The sequence below is a fragment of the Narcine bancroftii genome, chromosome 9 (genome assembly GCF_036971445.1).
Source record: "Narcine bancroftii isolate sNarBan1 chromosome 9, sNarBan1.hap1, whole genome shotgun sequence".
NCBI classification, from domain to species: domain Eukaryota; kingdom Metazoa; phylum Chordata; class Chondrichthyes; order Torpediniformes; family Narcinidae; genus Narcine; species Narcine bancroftii.
Window position 1 is genome coordinate 17,346,773 of NC_091477.1, and position 21,676 is coordinate 17,368,448.

Below are 21,676 nucleotides of genomic sequence, written 5' to 3' on the forward strand. Positions count from 1 at the left end.
GACCAGTCCAAGCGTTGATAAGTATAGTTGGGAAGGGCTTGCATATTGTAGTGTGAAATCAGCTTTTGAATTAGTAATAAACATTTGTATAAACTGAACTGCTCTCGGTGTGTGTGTCTATTTTCTTTCGGTAGCTAAAACACTGTGACCAATCTAAAATGAACAAAATGAGAGGTATAAGTTTACCCAAGACAATTGGCGCTGCGAGCAGGATTGGTCTCAAGATGTTTCGCCGAAAGAAAGAGGTGAGCCCTGAGCAGTTCTTGATTCCTGGATGGACTTCCAAAGACGATGGGTTTGGCATGTTGGCCAATACCCTGTCTTTGTTGGGACCACCCATTAGTTGGGATGAGAAGTTAGACTCATCAAGTGCACCTCTGGGAGAGCGGGTTGCCACTCTCCTTCGAGAAAGTAAATTTCCTGATAAAAAGGGAATGCTGACGAATGGTTTTTGGTTGCTGGCCACAGCATTACGCCACTCCGTTCAGCGTGAAGCAGAATTAATTCAGAGAAGTAGAATCTCAGTGCAAAAGAAAGCAATTAGAGGAGGAGCTAGAAGTCCTGCGACAATGCTGTTCCATGATGAGCGAGATTGTTCGTACCAGTCAGGACAGAGCCAAAGAATGGGAAGATAAGCATGTCCAAATGATTTGCCGTAATATTAAACTCCGGCAGCAGCTCTGTGCAGATAAGGAAAGGCATGGAGTAGAACCCGATCCATATCGTATTCATGCCATGATAAGGAATGGTGACGATCCTGATGTAATTGAGGATTGGGATGGGAATATCTGGAATGACAATGGTAATAATGCAGATACTCCTCAGCATGTGTCTAACATACTACCCTCTCCATCTGCTGTTCATGCCCGCCCTATAAGGCAGCAGATTTCCCAAACAGACAGAAGGGGGGATGATGTAAGGGTAGAGATGGAAGGGATAGATACCCCGGTTTCCCATGTGGACCCAGGGGAAAATACCCAAACCCCTGCTTATGCTCTATGGCCTACTCCCTCTGTTGGATGGCCTCCACCTCCTCCCCTAGACTGGGTGGAGGACCCTGTGAGCCAAAGTGGGAACAGGGGTCGGAAGGAGTCAATGATCCGTGATTTCTCTGTAAAAGAGCTGGCTGCCATTGGAGATCGATTTAGGCAAAAAGCAGGGGAACATCATCCCCAGCTGCTGAGTCCTCCTGGCCCAGCTGTGCTTTCTGCTCCCACTGCTGCTTCTATCGAGCTGGCTTCTCCTGCTCCAGTTACTCATGATGAGGTAAAACAATGGGTTAAACAGGCTCTTAAAGATAACAATAGCATGTGGTCCTGGAAGCCCCCGAACCCTTCTGAAGCCTGAAGGTGTGGGCAGGATTCCCGTGTCTACTCCATCGAGACACGGCGCACACACGGGGATCCGCGGCCCTACATACCGTTAACAATCCACTGGGGTGAGGGTAATGATCGCCAATACTTGGCTTTGGTCGACACCGGTGCAGAGCACTCGGTGATTCCTGGTAATCCAGACCTCTGGACTGGACCGGCCTTTCGAATAGAGGGGTTGGGAGGAGCGGTCACCCTGGCAAAGGAAATAAAAGTCTGTGCCATGGTGGGTGATAGCCCTTCCCCTGTCTGGTTACATGCCCTGGTGGCTGCTACTGACGAGTGTATCCTGGGTATTAATATGTTGGCCGGTATGGCCCTTAATACTAGCCAAGGGGGATTTGAATTTGGAATTCGAACTATTACAAAAAAACTAGTAGTGGGTCAGGCTAAGTGGGATCCTGTGATGGTGCCAGCCCCCATGAAACCAGTGTGCATTCCACAATATCATCTCCCTGGGGGGCAGGAAGAGATTACTGCCACCATCGATGCTCTGCAAGAAGAAGGGGTGGTGAGGCCCGCAACGTCGCCCTTTAATAGCCCTGTTTGGCCGGTCCAGAAGCCGGACGGCTCCTGGAGAATGACAGTTGATTATCGTTTTTTGAACAAACATGCCCCACCACTTGCTTCAGCAGTTCCGGACATTGTCACTCTTATTGAAAACATTGCTACTGGGAACTCAGGAACATGGTATGCTGTCATTGATCTCGCTAAGGCCTTCTTCAGTATTCTTATAGCTGAGGACTCACATGATCAGTTCGCCTTTACCTGGAAGGGGCGCCAGTATACCTTCACCCACCTTCCAGTATCGCCTTCCCTCTCAATTCACCATTATATTGATGATGTGGCCTCCTGGAGCCTCTGGCAGAAACAAGAGGGTCGCCGAGTCCCACTAGGATTCTGGTCACGTACCATGCCTGAGGCTGCCACTCGTTATTCTGTTTTTGAACAACAGTTACTAGCCTGTTACTGGGCCCTGCTAGAGACTGAAAGAATGACAGGTGATGCAGATGTTCAATTGCGACCTGCACTTCCTATAATGAATTGGGTCCTGGCTAATGATGCTAATCTAAAGATCCGGCGGGCTCAGCAGTCTTCTATTGTTAAATGGAAGTGGTATATTCAGAGTCGTGCGACCAGAGGGCCTGAAGGGGTGGGCCGCATACACGAACAGGTGGCTTACCATCCTAGGTCAGGAACTCAGTTATCGGAGGAGGGGGATGGTGGCTCCAGTCAGTATGCTGAGTTGAAGGCAGTCACTTTACCACTAGATCCCCATGATCACCCTCTTCGCCTGTTTACTGATTCCTGGGCTTTGGCTAATGGACTTGTGGTATGGATGCCTGATTTGCAAAAGAACAACTGGATGATACATGACCGCCCAGTATGGGGCAAAGAGTTGTGGCAGCTGTTGTGGGATGCTTCCCACCATCGTGAGATAACCGTTTATCACCTTGATGCCCATACCAATATGGCGACTAACATGGCTCAACATAATGCAGTAGCAGATCAGCTTGCCACTATCAGCTGTGCTGATACCGTCCCCCTGGCTCGATGGGCACATGAACAGAGTGGTCATTTGGGGGAGAAGGGATCAGCTATGTGGTCCCGTACACATGCTTTATCCATCCATAAGGATGATGTCCGCATGGTCATATGTACATGCCCAGAATGTCAGCTTGTGAAGTTCCATACCGTTCCACCTGGTCCGCATGGCCGAATAAAACGGGGTGCTCAGTCAGCTGCGGTCTGGCAAATTGATTACATAGGCCCCATGCTAGACTGCATGGGTAAATATTACGTCCTAGTAATGGTTGACACCTTTTCGGGCCTGGTTTTTACTTTTCCCACCAAGACGGCTGACCAAGCTAGCACTATCCAAGGACAAAACCATTTGATTTATCGTTATGATGTTCCAGAGGAGATTCACTCTGATAATGGCTCGCACTTCTCCGGGAAAGCAATCTGTGATTGGGCAAATGACAACGGTATTTTATGGGTCCACCATATTCCTTATTACCCGCAGGCTGCCGGGTTAGTTGAACAAATGAACGGCTTACTGAAGGAACAAATTCATTTGTTAACATCACTGGGGACCCAGAAGGGATGGTGCCATGTGCTGCAGCAGGCAGTCGACAATTTGAATCATCGCCCTTTAAAAGGAGGTACACCTTTCCACCGACTTCTTCACGCTCCTGAATTACAGCCTATTCCAGAGGAAAAACAGTCAATGCCCCCCATCCCCGAACTAGAGAATGTTGGACAAAAGGTATGGGTGGCACCACCAGGTAGTGGCCCTCCTGTAAAAGGGGAAATAGTGACACCTGCCCAGGGTAACACTCGGTGGGTAGCTATTGAGGGACAGGATGATTTAGTCTGTTTAAACACTGAACGCTTATGGTATCGTGAGTGACATGTGTCAGGCTTCTTTGTTCCAGGTTCTCCATTTTACACTCCTGGTGATCTGGCTTAACAGCTGCTTTGATGCCAGCAATTGGATTTGTAATGTCGAGGACGTTCCAAGGGAGTTCCCAGTGGGAAACACGGTCCGATGCATTACACCAAGGAAGTCCTCGGTCACCAGCCTCAAGTGCAGCTTATATAAATATGTTATTGTTCAGCATGTTTCAAAATCTGTTCGTGAGCTCCAGTATCTGGGTATTGTGGCCAACAAGGATAATTTGAGCCTTGGTTGGAATCCTTTCTCATGGCTAACTGCTACATTTGGGGGAGTGGGCCACACTATCCTCCGTTGGTTGCTCGCGTCATTGCTTATCTTTGTAATTGTTGTTTTGATTTCTCTTTTTTCGCTCCCTCTGTACTCAAATACTGGTTAGGCCTCGCAAATGACAGATTGTGACCAAGGGGTGGAATGTAATGGAGGATTAAAACCATGTACTCAGATGCTTTTTGCTTATGTGGAACTGACGACACTGGGTCCACACGCAGGTCACCTTACTTTCAGAACTAGCAGATGTAATTAAACTCAGCCATGGGGACTTATCTGAAGATACACTTTGAAATGGAATTCCACCGTGAGGCCCAGGGAAAGCAGTTGTCAAATACGACACTCTGAAATTGACGTATTGGTCACAACCTGTCTTGCTCAAGAAGTTTTAATGAGTCCTTGTATCTACGAGATAAACCAGGATATCATAGCATCCTGCTCCATAATAATTAATCTTCTAAATTGTAGAATAGTATGCTCAGCTTTGATTTTGACTGACAAATGTTAGAGGGAGTGGGTGCATGATTAATTGTTTTTGGGGTATAAAAGTCTGTGGTCCTGCTGCTGAAGTTTAGACTCTCCGAGGGGTGGGAACACCCCTTGTCAAGAAGGAAGAACAGCCAGAGTCCGAGCAACGTCCCGGTCGGGGGAGGTGGAGAAGCTGCTACCAGCGCCCTGACAACCTACTACAAGTGTGCAGTCGTTGCCTCGCTTCGGCAGTTGGGACCAGTCCAAGCGTTGATAAGTATAGTTGGGAAGGGCTTGCATATTGTAGTGTGAAATCAGCTTTTGAATTAGTAATAAACATTTGTATAAACTGAACTGCTCTCGGTGTGTGTGTCTATTTTCTTTCGGTAGCTAAAACACTGTGACCAATCTAAAATGAACAAAATGAGAGGTATAAGTTTACCCAAGACAACTTCCCTCAACAAAAAGCACTCCACACATACATGTCCTTTATCAGATCAAGGCTGCATCAGTAAAGAGGTTAATGCAGTCTTAGATCGTATCAAAGTGGATAAAACTCTGGGCCCAGGTCAAGGGCACCCCAGAGCATTATGGGAAGGCAGGAAGGAAGATGTTGGGGCCTTCACAGACATGTTTAACTCACTGCCAGGGACAGCAGAAGTTCGGAGTACTGAAGGATGACAAATGTGTGCTGTCGTTTAAAAAGGCTGTGGCTAATCCAGGTAACTATTGAACTATGAAAAGATAAAATCTATTAATACTTGAATGGCCAAGGGAAAATTCAGGAAATCCAGAATCGATCTGTAGGTGGAAAATAATGTCTCACGAACTTGATAAAATTTTTGAAGAGGTAATAGAGAGGGTAGATGAGGGTAAGGTAGTTGATGTTATTTAGGTTGGTATGGATGGTTAGGCCACACAGGATAGGAGGCCAATGAGATTTTTTAAATGGCTCAGTGATTAGAGAGTGGTTGTTGAGGCAGGAGGACTGGGGCCAGGGCCCTAGATTTTATATATGTGGCAAGGTTAATATGTTTGCTGATAATTCAAAAAATAAATGCTACGGTGAACTATTATGGTGATTACCTGGGTTTGCAATATGATCTAGAGCAGGGATAGGGAATGGCAGATGCAGTTCAAATTAAAGTGCAAGGTGCTGATTTTGGGCAAATCAAACTACGGCAGGAATTAATAGTGTATTGGAATAGTGGGACATAGGGGTGCAGGTATACAGGTTGTTTTTTTAAAATGGCAGCTCAAGCAGGCAGAGTAGTGAAGACAGTCATTATGGACACTTGCCTTAACTGGTCAGGCAATGAATACAAGTGTGGGGCCATCACGTTGAAGAAATTGGTGAGGCCATATTTGGAATATTATGTGCAGTTGTGGTTGTCCAACCATAGGAAGGACATTATAAGGTTGAAAAGAGTGGATAAAATGTTTATGAAGTTGTTACCAGGATTAGGGAAGTTGAGCTATTGTGAAAGACTTATTTATGAGGATTGAGGTGGATATGGAACAACCTGCCGCACAAAGTGATGGAAGCAGGTATATTAGCTTCCTCCAAAAGTAACATTTGAGAAATGACATGGACGGGAGGGGATTGGAGGGGAATGGGCCTAATGTGTGCATAGGACCAAAACAGAAGAGCACTACTTTTTGGCATGGATAAAACGGGCCTGTAAAACTGTAGAACTCCATGACTCTACATTGAATTATCTAGAATAATTTAAGTGTCCCTATGCTCTGGATTTGAAAAAATATCCTGGGGAAAAAAAAAAAAAAATTAATTGGGACTTGCCGAGTTCATCATTCCTTAATGCTGTCTACTTGTTAACACCCTTTCCCTTTCTAAGCCCCACAATCAGTTAGAATCATTTTCATAAAAACTGAAGTTTCAAGGATAGATTAAAATACATGGATAAAAAAGGCACCCACATCAGGCTACAATCATTGATTAGTTCAAGTTTATCATCATCTGACTGTCCATGTTCAATCAGACAAAGAGCTTTTCTTTGGACCACAGTGCACACAGTATATTTCTCACACAGCATATTACAATCACATACCTGTACATTAAATACATAATAAATAATGTGCTCACTGAAGTTTAGATGAGTGAAAAAAATATTTCATTAATTCAAGGAAAATTCTCAGGAGGTTTTACATCATAGATCCAAAGATATCACTTCCTTTACCTCAAGATCGGATGCAGTTTCAGAATAAAGGGTTAACATCAACCATTTAGGATTAGGGGGAGTAGAATTTAGGATTGGGGGAGTAGAATTTTGTATATTTTGGAATTCTTTCTTCAATTTATTACTGATGCTTAATAGTGAAGTAAATTCAAGGCTGGCAGTGTTTTGGGAACCATCCTGCAAGTACGACTCAATCTCTCCTCATAGGAAGCTGCCGGTGTTTTGGGAACCATCCTGCAAGTACGACTCAATCTCTCCTCATAGGAAGCTGCCGGTGTTTTGGGAACCATCCTGCAAGTACGACTCAATCTCTCCTCATAGGAAGCTGCCGGTGTTTTGGGAACAATCACCAATTCTCCAATTCCTTTAATGTATGATGGGTGCAGGATCAGCCAAAGTCTTACAGAATGGCAGATCACGGGGAATGGACCACTATTGCTCCCAATTTTTTGTTTTTCCCTATCACCTTACTGTATTTGTACAATGGTGTTTTGCACTTTACATAGTTGAGATGCAGATGCTCCACTGGCAAACTATGGGAGATGGATATTACAACAAGTATGACCCTGAACTTCCAGTGAGTTTGTTTTATTTCTTAGCATCGTTTCTTCCCTAACCTCCACACACACCCCTTTCATTTTGAGCACTCTTCCAATGAATTTCAAACTCTCTCACTTTTAACTTCTATAGTCAAATTGTATATCATGCCCTATTGCTCCCAATTTTTCAGACAGCAGTTGTGGGTAATTGGTCTGCCATTTAATACTCTCACTCATGTTTTGTTCCTTTTCCCTGTCCCATTGTGATTTCATTTTTCCCTGCATCAGTGTCTCATTCAATTACTCCCATATTCCTTGTATCACAGACAGTTCATTCTTGTTCTTTCCTGCCCTCCCCACTTTTGCAATCTCTGCATTTGTTTTTGTACCCTCTGACTAAAACACGCAGCCCAAATTTCTCCTTCCAAAGCAGATTTGTTGAGTTCATCCAGCCTTTTCTGTTTTACTTCAAAGGAGGACTTGGGAATATGTGCATGAATTTTTAAATTTTGGTTTGCAGATGCAGCAGGTTATCAAGGTGGCAAATGGAACCTTCACTGCTGGAGGGAGTTATTCTGCAACTGTACAAGATACTGGGAAGTCCACATCTCGAGTACTGCGTACAGTTCTGGTCTCCGTTCTTGAGGAGGTTCACCAGGTTAATTTGAGAGAGGGTTAGCCTATGAGGAGAGATTAAGTGAGACTGTACTCATATGAATTTAGAAGAATGAGAGAGGATCTTATGAAAGGCATACAAGATAGAGGTTGGCAAGTGGTTTATATTGGTGTGGGAGACTAGAACTAGGGGTCACAGGCTCAAGATTCAGGGTAGTAGATTTAGGATGGGAATGGGGAGGAACTGCTTTTCCCCAGAGGGTGGTGAATCTGTGAGATAGAATTTTTTCATAATAGGAGAATTAAGGGATATGGGATAAAGGCAAGGTAGGTGGAGATGAGCCGATCATCAGATCAGCCATGATCTCATTGAATGGCGGAGCAGGTTTGACAGGCCAGATGGCCAACACCTGCTCCTATTTCTTATGTTCTTTCAGCAAGCACAATGCATTGCCTTTGTAACAAGTGGACAGTAGAATATGGTCCACAGGCCAAATCAGCCAATTTACAAATATGTATAAATAAAAACAAGTTTTACCATCATTCCAACCTGCTTGTTATTGCATTATTAAAGTGATTTGTTCTATATTTCAAAATATCTTCCTGTAAAAACGTACATGACATAAGCAAAAGATTTTGTTTCAACAGCCCTGGGAGTTACATCAGCCACTACTAAAGGCTTGTTATTACTTCTGCTAATGGGACAAAACAGCTTGTAGCAAGGGAATCAATCGCAAGAAATAGCAAACTTAAAAAAAAAAATTCCTGCATAAGCCCACATCCTTACCAAAATCACTAGTTCTGTATCATCTTATGAATTTTCCATGTTCTGCAAGGGTTGGGAAATTTCCACAGAATTATTTTACTTCTAAGCTTGGTAAACTTCTATTACATAATTGGCACAGAAGAAAAACTGCTGTACCATCTGAAGTTATTGTGAATAATATTTGGTTATAGCCCAGAGGACCCATAAACCCAGCAGCAATAGACAAATAGTTACTTAAACAAAAGTTGCTTTTAATTATCTTTAAACATGAAAACAGAATCACACTTCAACCTAACCCCCTTATAATTCTAAGGCAGATGTATGCAACGTGCATGTAAGTTCAGAAAAGTTCTTTGATTCACAGTCCAATCTCATTTCTCACTCCTCCAAGTTTACTGGTTGCAGGCAATTCTTATACTATGCACAGAATTTAACATTTATAAAGTTCACCAAGCTTTGGTGCTTGAAAGATAAATGGTTACTGATCAGGAAGGCTCTTGTCAGTTTTCAGAGAGAAATTTGTTGTTCCTGGACACCCACAACTGATTCCTTGTAACCAGACACTTCTTGCCAAAGAAACTTTTCCCATCAGGGTTTTCCAGACATTAACCTCTTTCTTTCAGGTCACCAGAGTTCCTTTTTGTTTATCTTATTTCAAGTGAAACATTAGTAGCCAGTCCTCTCCTCTTGCATGAACCATAAGGGCTTTGACCAGGCTGAACTAAGCAGTCACAACCAGTCTTCCAAATGGGGCTTTCCCATAAGCTTGCTAGCTTGTCCTGTTCCAGTCCCAGTTGCTGCTGCTGCCTGTAAAACTGCAGAACTGAATTCCCACCCCCCTCTCTCTCTCTCTGAGAAAATGCCTGTTTTTCTCTCTCTGCTTGCAAAACCACATGACCCTCTTAGAACAGCAAGTTCCACTCCAGACATCCTGCGGCTCCGAAGTGTTCTTTCATCCGTTGTCTTTTTGTAAACAACAATCCATTGGTGGTGCCTCTTGAGCATTCTCCAAAGCTTTTGCAAAGGTTCTTGGCTCCGGCCTGTCTAGATCCAGTATTTTAAATAAGATCTGTTTTAAAGTGTTTGTATGTGACCTACACTAAAATATTTGCCCCAATTTATCTCCCAAAAACATATCTATATGTAATACAGACACAACATAATCTGTCACAATAGTTTAAAGAAAAAAATTATGGAATTTTTAAGTTGATTCTTCTAAATAAAAAAAGGGATAAGTTGTCCAAATAAGTGTGGATGATTTCATGTGGACACGATCTAAATCTGAAAGCATGTGAAAAACAATGGTTCCTGCTTGACTGCCTTTTACTTGCCTCCAGGCTGCAGTAAAGATTCTCTTGGGACAATTTGGATCACATCAAGAAGCACAGATGGGCATCAAAGTTAGCATAGCGATTAGCACTGTGCTGTTACAGTGCTAGCAACCCAGTTTGGAATCCGGCACTGTCTGTAAGGAGTTTGTATGCTGTCTCAGAGTCTGCGTGGGCTTCCTTCACGTGCTCTAGTTTCCTCCCACCCTTCAAAAGTACAGAGCTTGTAGGTCAATTGGGTGGTACAGGCCCATGGGTTGAAAGGGCCTGGTTTATGTCTAAATTTAAACATCTACATTCAGATTGTGGTACATCAAATCCTCAACATCTGCAAACAGATGGAACACTTCATGTCATATTTAATGCAAGAATAAGCTCAAAGCCCATTTTGTTCTTTGTAAGGTCACTGGAGTTTTCATACAAAATGATCAGAACCCATGCTGGAAGCTCATTAATGAAAAGAACCCCCAGTATTCCATATTTTCAATGGAGAATTTCATTCTTTCGTGAATCAGAATATTTTAGTTAGTCTAATTATTGACAGCCAATTTTTTTTTACTCTAAATGAGAATCAGAATGCAGGTAAGATCACAAAATGTGGATGGCGCTTTAGGGTTTCTTGAATCAAACCACAGTTTTCACCTTGAACATTCTGAACTACTACTGATTGGTCACAGAGTGGAAGAGAATAAAATTCCCAGATCAAACAGAGAGAGAGATTGATGGGAAGTACTTGCCCATTTTTCTGATGTAGAATGTTGCTGTCAAAATGGTGGTGCACTGATCTGCGAGCTATTTAAGATCTCTTGAGGGTTTACACAAATAAAAATATTTCTGCAATTAAAAAAAAATCCTGATGGGATGAGAAGGATAAGAAGCCATCTGTTCATATGATTAGCCAAGTTCCTAACTCTTGGCAATCCTCACCACAAACAAAGCACCACAGCAGATGTAGCTGGAGGGAAGGGTACAGGCAGCAGAGATCATTTCTGTCAATGCTATTCACTTTACAGACAATTGAAAGGAAGCTACTGCATATGTTCAAGGTAGTGTCCATTTCCCTATCTAAAGATCATCCTGTTCTACAAGCACACATAGATAGCATGTCCTAGCAGCATCTAGGACATGCAAGGGAGGACAAGAAATAGACAAGCTGAAAAGACTACTAGATCTCCAAAACATTTCCAGTGAATACCGAGACCTAATTCTGATTTCTTTCATTCTAACTCCTTTTTAAAGTCTTTGCTGACACTGGATCTCATCCACTTCCTCAATTGATTCTCAATTTTATGCTCTACTTCCAAAGCCGCCCAATTTTAAATATTTAAAAAAAAACAACATTATTGGCCCAGAGTTGCACATCCTTCATTTTAGGTGAACATGTTAACAGCATTTTAATCAACTCACTTCTTTTAAAGAAGTTGAGGAATCCTTGGTTCAAATGTCGCACAAAAATGATTGCTTCAAGCCTCAGAAACAAATTTAAAGCAATCTTCTCAGCTTCCACAAGATAGTCTTACATCATCAGGGTGAATGGTACAGAAACCCAGCCCAGATTCATTTGCTCCCATTGACATACAAGTATACTGTGGAATTTTCTTTAAAAACTGTGGTTCAATTTTAAGCTGATATTTTGCTGGAGAAATACACCATCTGTTGTCCTTCTAGCATCCCAAAATTAATGAAAGCAGCAAAAACCTGCAACAGGCCCAAGATTGCACTGCCAGTATCAGCTCTAATAGAAACCTCAGATTTACAGATGATAGAACAATTGTTGGCCTCTTCAGCAACAATGATGAGTTGCATTATAGAGAGGAGATTGAAATGAGCCTTTCAAAGTTCTGATGTATTGTCAGAGCACATACAAGAATCTCAGGGTTGCATGTGATGCTATGTATGTACTCTTGACAATACATCTCAACTTTGAAAGGCACTTCCACGACACATCAATGGTTCCACTGCGGAAAGAGAGGAGAGGACCACATTCCTGCCTGGGCAACCTATCCTAGACTCTCAGCACCTCCTCATTAGTCTGGAAGGTGCAGCAGTATCTACACTCTCTGAGGAAGCTGAGGAGGGTAAGGCTACCGACCCTCATCTTGACAACCTTTTAGAGCACAATTGACGATTATTCAGAGCCAAGAGGATCACTGGGTTCTCCTTTTTCTCTATGGATGACATTTAGTAGGAGCCACTGTCTAAAGAGGGCTCAAGAACTTATACCCCTCCCATCCACTGCACAGAATCTTCAAACCAATTGCATCAAAAAGGTAGTGGAACATCAAAATCAGGGCTGCCAGGCTGGGTAATAGCTTCTTCTCAGACAGTGAGACTGATGAACAGCATCCAGCAACCATCCAAAATATTTATGAGATCCCAAATCTCGAAGATCTCTTTAAAAACTAAGGAAGATTTCCCCATTGAGAAAAAAACCAAATCGGCCCCTTATCTCCCGTCTCCTCGTTCGCCTCTTCCACTAATGTAAACATCTTAACACCGCCCCCGTGGAACCGCCTCGGGATCCGACACGTCCCTAAAGAAAGTCGCCTCTCGTTCTTCTAAAGTCCAAAGAATACATACGTTTTGCCTGGATTGACAAGCCTTCCCAGGTGGGAGCGCGATTAACCTCTTTTGGACCCAATGGAAGCAAGAGATTAAAACTCATATGACCGACTTTTCAAGACTCGAACTCCTGACTAAATTCTGCAGTGACTTTGGCTCGTCCCCCTTCCCTCAACATTATCGAAAGTTACATTTAGGTGCGACTATGGATTTCCCCTAAACTTCTCCTATATTGTAACAGAAAGGGGGAAATCACAGCTGCATCACAGCAGCGTTTCTTCTCAAGTACTTGGTGGGCTACAATGCGCTTTGGACGAACTGAAATACGGTGTGAAAATTAGGTTTTAAAATAAAACGACGCAAATTAATTTGTCATTATCGCTGCCACTTTACGAGGTCTTGTTTATGACTGAGAATAAGGAAACGAATCGCACCCTGTGTAGTGTTGAAACACAAGCCCTCCTCGTTTACACAATACACACAGCCCAGCTGATGGGGGAGGAAAGAAGCCACGTTTGTGTGCCTGGGGATGCAGGAACATCGTCACGGAGCTTCGAACATTTTCAAAACTCTCATGGAGATTGATTAGTTTTGGGTAACGTGACATCCCAACGCAAAATATGGACATGGTTGAAACGTCCGAGCAAAACATCGCCTGTGAGGGCGGCGCTGTCTTTAAAAAGAACCGAACCCAATTAAAAATGTTTAAAAAGAAAGTTCATACCTTGATGAAGGGCTCAGGCCCGAAACGTTAATTATGTATCTTTATATTTGCTACATATAGAACGTTTCATCTGGGTGTGAACTAAGGTCCCCGCATGACAGTTAAGAGTTTGGAGGTTGTAACTGGCCCAGAGACATTCAATCCCCCTTCTCCAGGCCAGAAGCATTAACCCTTTGGACTCCGGCCATTTTTAACCTTTCATAATATATACTTCGGACTGGGCCATGAGTCAACTCCAGTACGAACTCGATTGTGAATCAGCTGGCTGTTGGGTATAAAACTAGTCTCGGAAAACGGGCACCTGGAGTAGATGTACTTGTTGAAAACTGGGGCACGGAGTCCAAAGGGTTAAGAAAAAAGTTTTAAAGTTTTAACAACCATTCGCTACATTTACTGGTCTACCGAAAGTGGCCAATCGTATTATAAATGGCGTTGCTGGCAAGGCAGCTCAATTCATGTGGTGGAAGGTTAAAATAAGAAGTATTCTGCAGACTTTCTGGCCACGGAACATTAATGACTTTCATCTCTTCCGCAGATGCCCATGGACTGCAGTTCCAATCCGGCTACGGCAACGTGCCGAGAAGACAGAAAAGGTTCAGTCACTGACCTCTTTCCCAAGTCTGTCTCTCCGCCCCGCTCCGATCCATCAGTTCAGACCCTGCCGAAACAAAGGGGCAAGGTCGGCTCCGTCCCCGGGGCGAGAAGCACCAGCTGCGGCCGAGAAGGAGGGAAGAAGCGTTTCCCCCAAGCAGGCGAGCATCGTCCGGGTGGGAGGAAAGGCCAAGAAGAAAGAATTCAGCACGGAAACACACAGAGTACAGCAAACGGAGGAAGAAAGGGCGATCAGCTCCCCAGCAGCCGCCCTCCCCTTCTTCCTATGTGGCCGGGAGCTGGAGTCGCTTCTCGGTTTCAGCCCCTCCTCGTATCGTCACGTCAGCCCAGACGGGACCTTCCAGGAAAAGAACATCAGCTTCAGCCTGCGATCCATTTTGTAAGATCCAACAATGTTCCGCGTTCATTTGAATTTATTTTTTGGATAACTTAATCAATAGGAGACGATGGTTATGAATAATTAATTGCCTTGCCTAGAATATGTCGAGTTAATTAAACCCCCTTTAAAGTTATTACAGTGAAGTTAATGAATAATTAATTGCCCTGCCTAGAATATGTCGAGTTAATTAAAACCTCCTTTAAAGTTATTACAGTGAAGTTAATCAAGAAACGTCTGCAAACATCGAGGGCAGTGAACTGTGAGCCGGCTAGAAATTTATATTTTTTTTCTGCCTTACAATATTGCTGTGTTAAAATAAAACTTTTCTGGTTTAAATTGCTTTTCATGTCTTTTATAATTGGTTTTATAATCGTTTTGCTCATTTCAATTTTAAGCTAAACCGAAATTAATGTAGCGCTATTTGTTTTAATCGAGTTGCAATCCACCTAACGAATTTACCTAGGTTTACAGAATGACAGCACAGGAACAGGCTCTTCCGCCAACATGTCTGCACCGAACATGATGCCATCACATCTGATGAGGCGATCATTAATTGCATCTCCTCCTGATGAGCTCAATGTTTCAAAGGAAAAAAAATACATCGTTTCACCCTCACAACCCCGCAGCCCACAGCAACTATGTGTATCCAAGTTCTGAGGCTGACGTGAAGAGAATCTTCAGGAGGGGGAAATCCTTGAAAGGGGGTATCTGGCTGCGCCCTTAAATCCAAAGCAGACCAAGGGACTGGAGATTTTATAGACGCTTTCAACCTCTCAAGGCTACTGAAAGAAGTCCCCACCTGCTTCAAAAGAAAATCCATTATAAAGGTGCCCAAGAATAGCAAGGTGACCTGTTTCAACAGGTCTGTGGCACTTACTTCGACTGCGATGGTACCAGTTTGAGAGGTTGGAGCGCATCAACTCGTGTTTGAGGGAGGACCTGGACCCTGCACCAACAACCTCACACTCAATGTCACCAAAACCAAGGAGATGATTGTTGACTTCAGGAAGGGAAAACGAGGTGTATGATCCAGTAATAATTAGGGGATCAGAGATGGAGAGGGAGAGAAAATTTAAATTCTTGGGAGTCACTATCTCGGAGGATCTTTCCTGGACCCAACAAACAAATGGCTTCGTGAAGGAAGCACGTCAGCGCCTCTACTTATAACCATTTCGGAAACCCTGGTAACTTTCTACAATGGGTGGTGGAAAGTGAGCTGACCAGCTGAATCAGCTATTGTATGGGTCTTGTATAGGTCACCAATACCCCTGAGCTTAAACCCTGCAAAAGGGAGTGAACACAACCCAGGATATCACAGGTAAAACTCTACCCACCATTGAGGACATCTGCAGGGACACTGGCATCAGAGAGCAGCAGCAGTCATCAAGGATCCACACCACCCAGGTCATGCTCTGTTCTCACTGCTGCCATCATGAAAGAGGTGTAGGTGCCACAAGCGTCGCACCAACAGGTTCAGGAACAACTGCTACCCTTCCCCATCAGACTCCTCAACAACAAACTCAATCAGATTTATTTACTTTTAATTTTTAAAATATTTAAATGTAGACATTTAGCACTGTAACAACCTATTTGGGTCCACAAGCCCGCACCACATTTACAATCTCTGGTACACTTTGAATGGTGGGAGAAAACTGGAGCACCAGAGGAAACCCATGCAGACATGGGGAGAATGCACAAACTCCTGACAAATAGCGTGGGATTCAAACCCCAGTCCTAATCGGTGGTGCTGTAACAGCGTTGCACTAACTGTGCTGCCTCATCTTAAGGACTCTTACTTTTGCACCTTATTGATCTTTTTCTCTTTTATTTATTTTTGTAATTTATTGATTTTTTTTTCCTCTGTATTGCAGTCAGTTTGTTTACATTTTTGTTGTTTTCATGTGTATGTTGCCTGCGGAAAAATAATTTCAGGGTTGTATGCGATATCATATATCCATTGGAGCGCTTTCATCCCTAACGTCGAAGTACTCGAGATGGCAGAGGTCGACAGCATCAAGTCCACGCTGCTGAAGATCCAGCTGCGCTGGGTGGGTCACGTCTCCAGAATGGAGGACCATCGCCTTCCCAAGATCGTGTTATATGGCGAGCTCTCCACTGGCCACCGTGACAGAGGTGCACCAAAGAAAAGGTACAAGGACTGCCTAAAGAAATCTCTTGGTGCCTGCCACATTGACCACCGCCAGTGGGCTGATATCGCCTCAAACCGTGCATCTTGGCGCCTCACAGTTTGGCGGGCAGCAACCTTCTTTGAAGAAGACCGCAAAGCCCACCTCACTGACAAAAGGCAAAGGAGGAAAAACCCAAAACCCAACCCCAACCAACCAACTTTCCCCTGCAGCCGCTGCAACCGTGTCTGCCTGTCCCGCATCGGACTTGTCAGCCACAAACGAGCCTGCAGCTGACGTGGACTTTTACCCCCTCCATAAATCTTCGTCCGTGAAGCCAAGCCAAAGAAAGAATCTCTATATTTGACATATATATAACAATAAACATGAATCGGAGTCTAACCCATTTCAATTTGTCTATTGTCACAAAGTCCCATCTTGCTGGCCTTCCACTCTGCAATAGATCACTTGATCACAAGAAACAACTATATCAAGGTTTTGCTCATTGACTGCAGCTTGGTGTTTAACATCATTGTACTCTTCTAATTAAACTAAGGGTGTCTGTTCGTTCTTTTGCAACTGAATCCATCACTTCCTCATCACCAGACCCAATCTGTGAGGAGTAGCCACATCACCTTCTCCTTGTTGACCATGAACAAGGTGCAACTTTGAAACAGGCACACCAAAACCTCTACATTTTAAGAAGGTTGAGAATATCTGGCATGTCTTCAAATGATTGTGGGTTTACTCGTCTGAGTGCAGGATTTCCTAATGTTATCTTGCAGGTTGAGTCAGTAATAAGGAAGGAAATTGCAATGATTGCATTCATTTCAAGAGGATAGAATATAAAAGCATGGATGTAATGCTGAGGCTTTATAAGGTATTTGTTGTACAGCATTTGGAGTACTGTAAGTAGTTGTGCACCTCATATCTAAGAAAGGATTTAATATGGACATACAGCACAGTAACAGACTCTTCTGGCCCAGGAGCCCATGCTGGATAAATATCCCAATTTTACATCGGAGACAGTCTAGAGGAGGTATATGAGAATGTTCCTGAGAATGAGAGGGTTAACATATGAGGAGTATTTGATGACACTCAGCCTGTACTCATAGGACTTTTGAAGATTTGGTGGGGGGTGGGATCCCATTATAAACAACAAATATTAAAAGCCTTGGATCTCCATACTGTTTCCAGTCTTAATTGTGAACTGTGTTGTGGACCATAATTCTTTACCATGGTATTCTTTAAAAATCTAAATATTGGAAAATGAGTAAAATGTTTCAACATCTATGTTTAGTTGAAGAGTGGCAAAGACTTCAACGGGTGGTGAGGGCAGCAGAAAAGATAATTGGATGTCCCCTACCCTCCCTGAAGGATCTCAACACCTCTCGTTGCCTCAGTAGAGCACAAGTAATAATAAAGGATCCCAGCCACCCTGCCCTGCATCTGTTTGACCTACTACCCTCTGGCAGATGCTACAGGTCAATCAAGACAAGAACAAACAGACTCAGAAACAGCTTTTTCCCCCAGGCTGTCACTACACTGAACACACATATCCACAAATTCCACTCTCTGTCCTCCACATCTATTATACATACAGCCGACACCCCCCCCCCCCACCCCTCCATTCACATAAAGGACATATACGGCACTGTAAATTAAATTTTTTATTTAACTTCTGTGGTGCTGCCTGTGGTTGCGTCGCTGCATTGGTAACCTTGTACTGCTGTCATAAATCTCGTTGTATAACTTGTACAATGACAATAAAATCTATTTGATTTGATTTGATTTGACATATGCATTCACCTTCCAATAATAATTCACACCTTTTACAATAGAATAACCATAATAATTGAAGTGTTGAATCATTTATTGGAGAGGAGGAAAAGCCAATTTTTTTTACCTAATGTAGAAAAGAATTCTTGGCCCATTTACAAAAAGTTAACTAAATACAGGAGTTACCATAACTGAAGAACAATTTGTAACAATAATGGCTTGAAATCTCCTCAAAGGGTAAACAGTCAACTAGCAACACAGTGCTGGGGGAACTCAGCAGATCAGGCAGCATTTATGGAAAGCAATAGACAAGTGGACATTATAGGGCCCAAAACTGTTCATCTAGAAAGTTGCCAGGGAACTCCAAATAGTTCATCAACCTTGTAAAGTAACATTCAAAAGGAATTTCATATATTGAGTGAACATGCTATTCTGAAAGATGATTAAAAAACCACTGCTGACAAGCAAATGTCTCTTCCTATCAGGCAAGAAATATCTGAAATTCCATGATCAACTTTCTTAATAGCATAGCTGAGCTTCTTTGGCACTTCTGTGGGGACGAGGGTGACTTGCCTCTGTCCCAGTTTTATGGGTTATGAGGTGGCTGATGAAGGCAATGTGGGAACTCTTCCACAGACAGCCAGAAGGTGCCTGATGCAGCTGGTGAATGTCTAGAGTTTGAGTGGCTTGGTCCTCTCATGCAGCAAGCCCACAGCCTCCATTTGTATCTCTGCGCCATAGGTCAGCACAGAGCACTCTCAGTGATAAGACAGGTTATTGAAGTATTTTAAATATCTTCTTTCGTAGTTGGTCTGTATTGAAAAGTGTTGAAATCTCCTTTCCAGTAGTGACACGCCTCTCCTGCTCCTTCCACAGTGTATAGCAGGAGATATGCTCCTTTGAAGATTTGTGTTTATGAAATTCCTGATCTCTCTCTCCACAGCTTTCTTCCTGTGACGAAAGCCCACATTCACAAAGGCATCCAATGTTCAATACCTCCAAGGGTGCTAGAAAGCTGACAGCAAAAACAAAATGCTGCATTGGCCTGATACTGATTCAACCCAGTCTCAGTTGTGTTACCAAACGGAGACAAAAAGAATGCTTTCTGCCACTGAAAATGCTGGCGGGGTACTGTTGTCAGATAATTTGGTTGGGCTGGTCAGTCCTGAGGTCATCTATGACTGTAGGTTGCCTTCCACAGCTAGTGCTTATGCTAGCAGGTGCATCATGGCTGCTCATAGAAGGAAGCTGTGTTGGGTGCATTTGCTCCCTCTTCCATTGATGGAGCTGGAGGAGGCCTTGAAGCAGATAAGTGTAGCCATTTTCTTATATCCATTTCTTATTGAAGTGCAGTCTCATAGTTGCTTGCTCTCACTGAAACAAGCACCAGACCAATGAACATACTACTTCCCCAAATATACAAATATGACTAACAGGGTGTGATTTTTTGGCGCCAAAGGCTTGGCCTGTGGGTGGGTGGGGGGGGGGGCAAATAACTCATTTTGGGGGGGTATAGCCTGTGAATGCCCATTCCCCACCTCCCCCCCCCCCTATGATGCTGACACTGAGGTGGTGCATCCATTCTTCATTTTATGCAAGGCTTCCACACACCCCTGATGCAATGTCTCAATAATATCCAGAATGCTCTTCCTCCATTCTCTGTTATTATGGGTCAGGGGTTCCCAGCAAAAAAGAGTTCCATTTCTTCAGAAACATTGAATTCTGTCTACCTGATCATTTTTTTCTCTGTGAAAGAGCTTGGAGTACTATTTCCCTTTTGAGATTATGGCATCGAGTCTGGGAGACAAACTGAAGTTGGTTTAATTACACTAGACAATGAAGATTTTGCTTCCTGATCACTTTTTAAATGGATTTTGAGCTGCTGATCACTGAAATCACCTTAATTTTTTTCCTATCACAAACCATTTTTTAGATGTAACCTATTTCTGTGATTTCTAGTCATATTTTAAAACGACTTCAAGCATACAAAACTATAAAGTGTAACAGGTCATTGAAAATTAATTTTCTGCATTCACACTTGGACTTCTTCCCCGCTGATCTTGGTGCAGTCAGTGAAGAACATGGTGAAAGGTTTCACCAGGACATTGCGACCATGGAAAAGGGCAATTAGAATCCATCAATGCTGGCCGAGTATTGTTGGACATTGTTATGAGAGTCATCAGATGCTGAGTGCAAACAAAAATCAGTAGCAAAACATTTTTATGTCAGATGAACTAATGCAATGTGTCATCATTATGAGATTAAAAGTTAATAAAAGTTAATTTACTGTTTCTCCAAATTCCTTTGTGACACATTAAATCTGAAATTATTTTTGAGTTCAGATTGAAGTTGTCCATCATATTATTTTTAGGTTATTTTTAGGAAGCAAACTTTTTGAAAAAAAAAATGTTTTTCAGTGTTTTTAGTGGCTTGAAAGTTAACATCAGGATCCTTTTGAGTTAAGTCCTCCCGGTGACCAAAGAGTATCTCCCCATTCCAGCCACCTGGATACACAGAGGACATAATTTTGACCATGTAACAACTTCAAATGATAGAGAGGGAAGCATCACCAGCCACTTCTTTCTTTTTCTTTGGCTTGGCTTCGCGGACGAAGATTTATGGAGGGGGTAAAAAGTCCACGTCAGCTGCAGGCTCGTTTGTGGCTGACCAGTCCGATGCGGGACAGGCAGACACGATTGCAGCGGTTGCAAGGGAAAATTGGTTGGTTGGGGTTGGGTGTTGGGTTTTTCCTCCTTTGCCTTTTGTCAGTGAGGTGGGCTCTGCGGTCTTCTTCAAAGGAGGCTGCTGCCCGCCAAACTGTGAGGCGCCAAGATGCACGGTTTGAGGCGTTATCAGCCCACTGGCGGTGGTCAATGTGGCAGGCACCAAGAGATTTCTTTAGGCAGTCCTTGTACCTTTTCTTTGGTGCATCTCTGTCACGGTGGCCAGTGGAGAGCTCGCCATATAATACGATCTTGGGAAGGCGATGGTCCTCCATTCTGGAGACGTGACCCATCCAGCGCAGCTGGATCTTCAGCAGCGTGGACTCGATGCTGTCGACCTCTGCCATCTCGAGTACCTCGACGTTAGGGGTGTGAGCGCTCCAATGGATGTTGAGGATGGAGCGGAGACAACGCTGGTGGAAGCGTTCTAGGAGCCGTAGGTGGTGCCGGTAGAGGACCCATGATTCGGAGCCGAACAGGAGTGTGGGTATGACAACGGCTCTGTATACGCTTATCTTTGTGAGGTTTTTCAGTTGGTTGTTTTTCCAGACTCTTTTGTGTAGTCTTCCAAAGGCGCTATTTGCCTTGGCGAGTCTGTTGTCTATCTCATTGTCGATCCTTGCATCTGATGAAATGGTGCAGCCGAGATAGGTAAACAGCCACTATACACCACCTTTTTCAACATCACGAAAGCCTTTGAGCCCATCATTCAGGCTCGTCATATGACCTCTTCATATCCAGCTGCCCACAAAAATTCAT

The 21,676-nt window shown here is 43.5% G+C and overlaps 1 protein-coding gene and 1 long non-coding RNA gene across 4 annotated transcripts in view; one reads left to right on the top strand and one right to left on the bottom strand.

Moving 5' to 3' along the window:
* Nucleotides 1–14,220, bottom strand: part of LOC138743235 (cyclin-I-like) — a 32,621-nt gene extending 18,401 nt beyond the window's left edge. The window contains exon 1 of one of the 2 annotated variants that reach the window (XM_069898208.1): nt 13,906–14,220. The gene's annotated coding sequence lies outside the window, so the exon portion shown is untranslated. Of the gene's footprint in view, nt 1–13,298; nt 13,380–13,905 lie in introns of those variants that run through there. The other variant, XM_069898209.1, reaches the window with a different exon arrangement.
* Nucleotides 13,054–14,625, top strand: LOC138743236 (uncharacterized). 2 transcript variants are annotated; one of them, XR_011344744.1, is made up of 2 exons: nt 13,054–13,169; nt 13,834–14,625. It is a non-coding gene; the product is annotated as an uncharacterized lncRNA (long non-coding RNA). The 2 variants fall into 2 exon arrangements; XR_011344745.1 differs by lacking the exon at nt 13,054–13,169 and adding an exon at nt 13,557–13,645.
* The last annotated feature ends 7,051 nt before the right edge of the window (nt 14,626–21,676 follow it).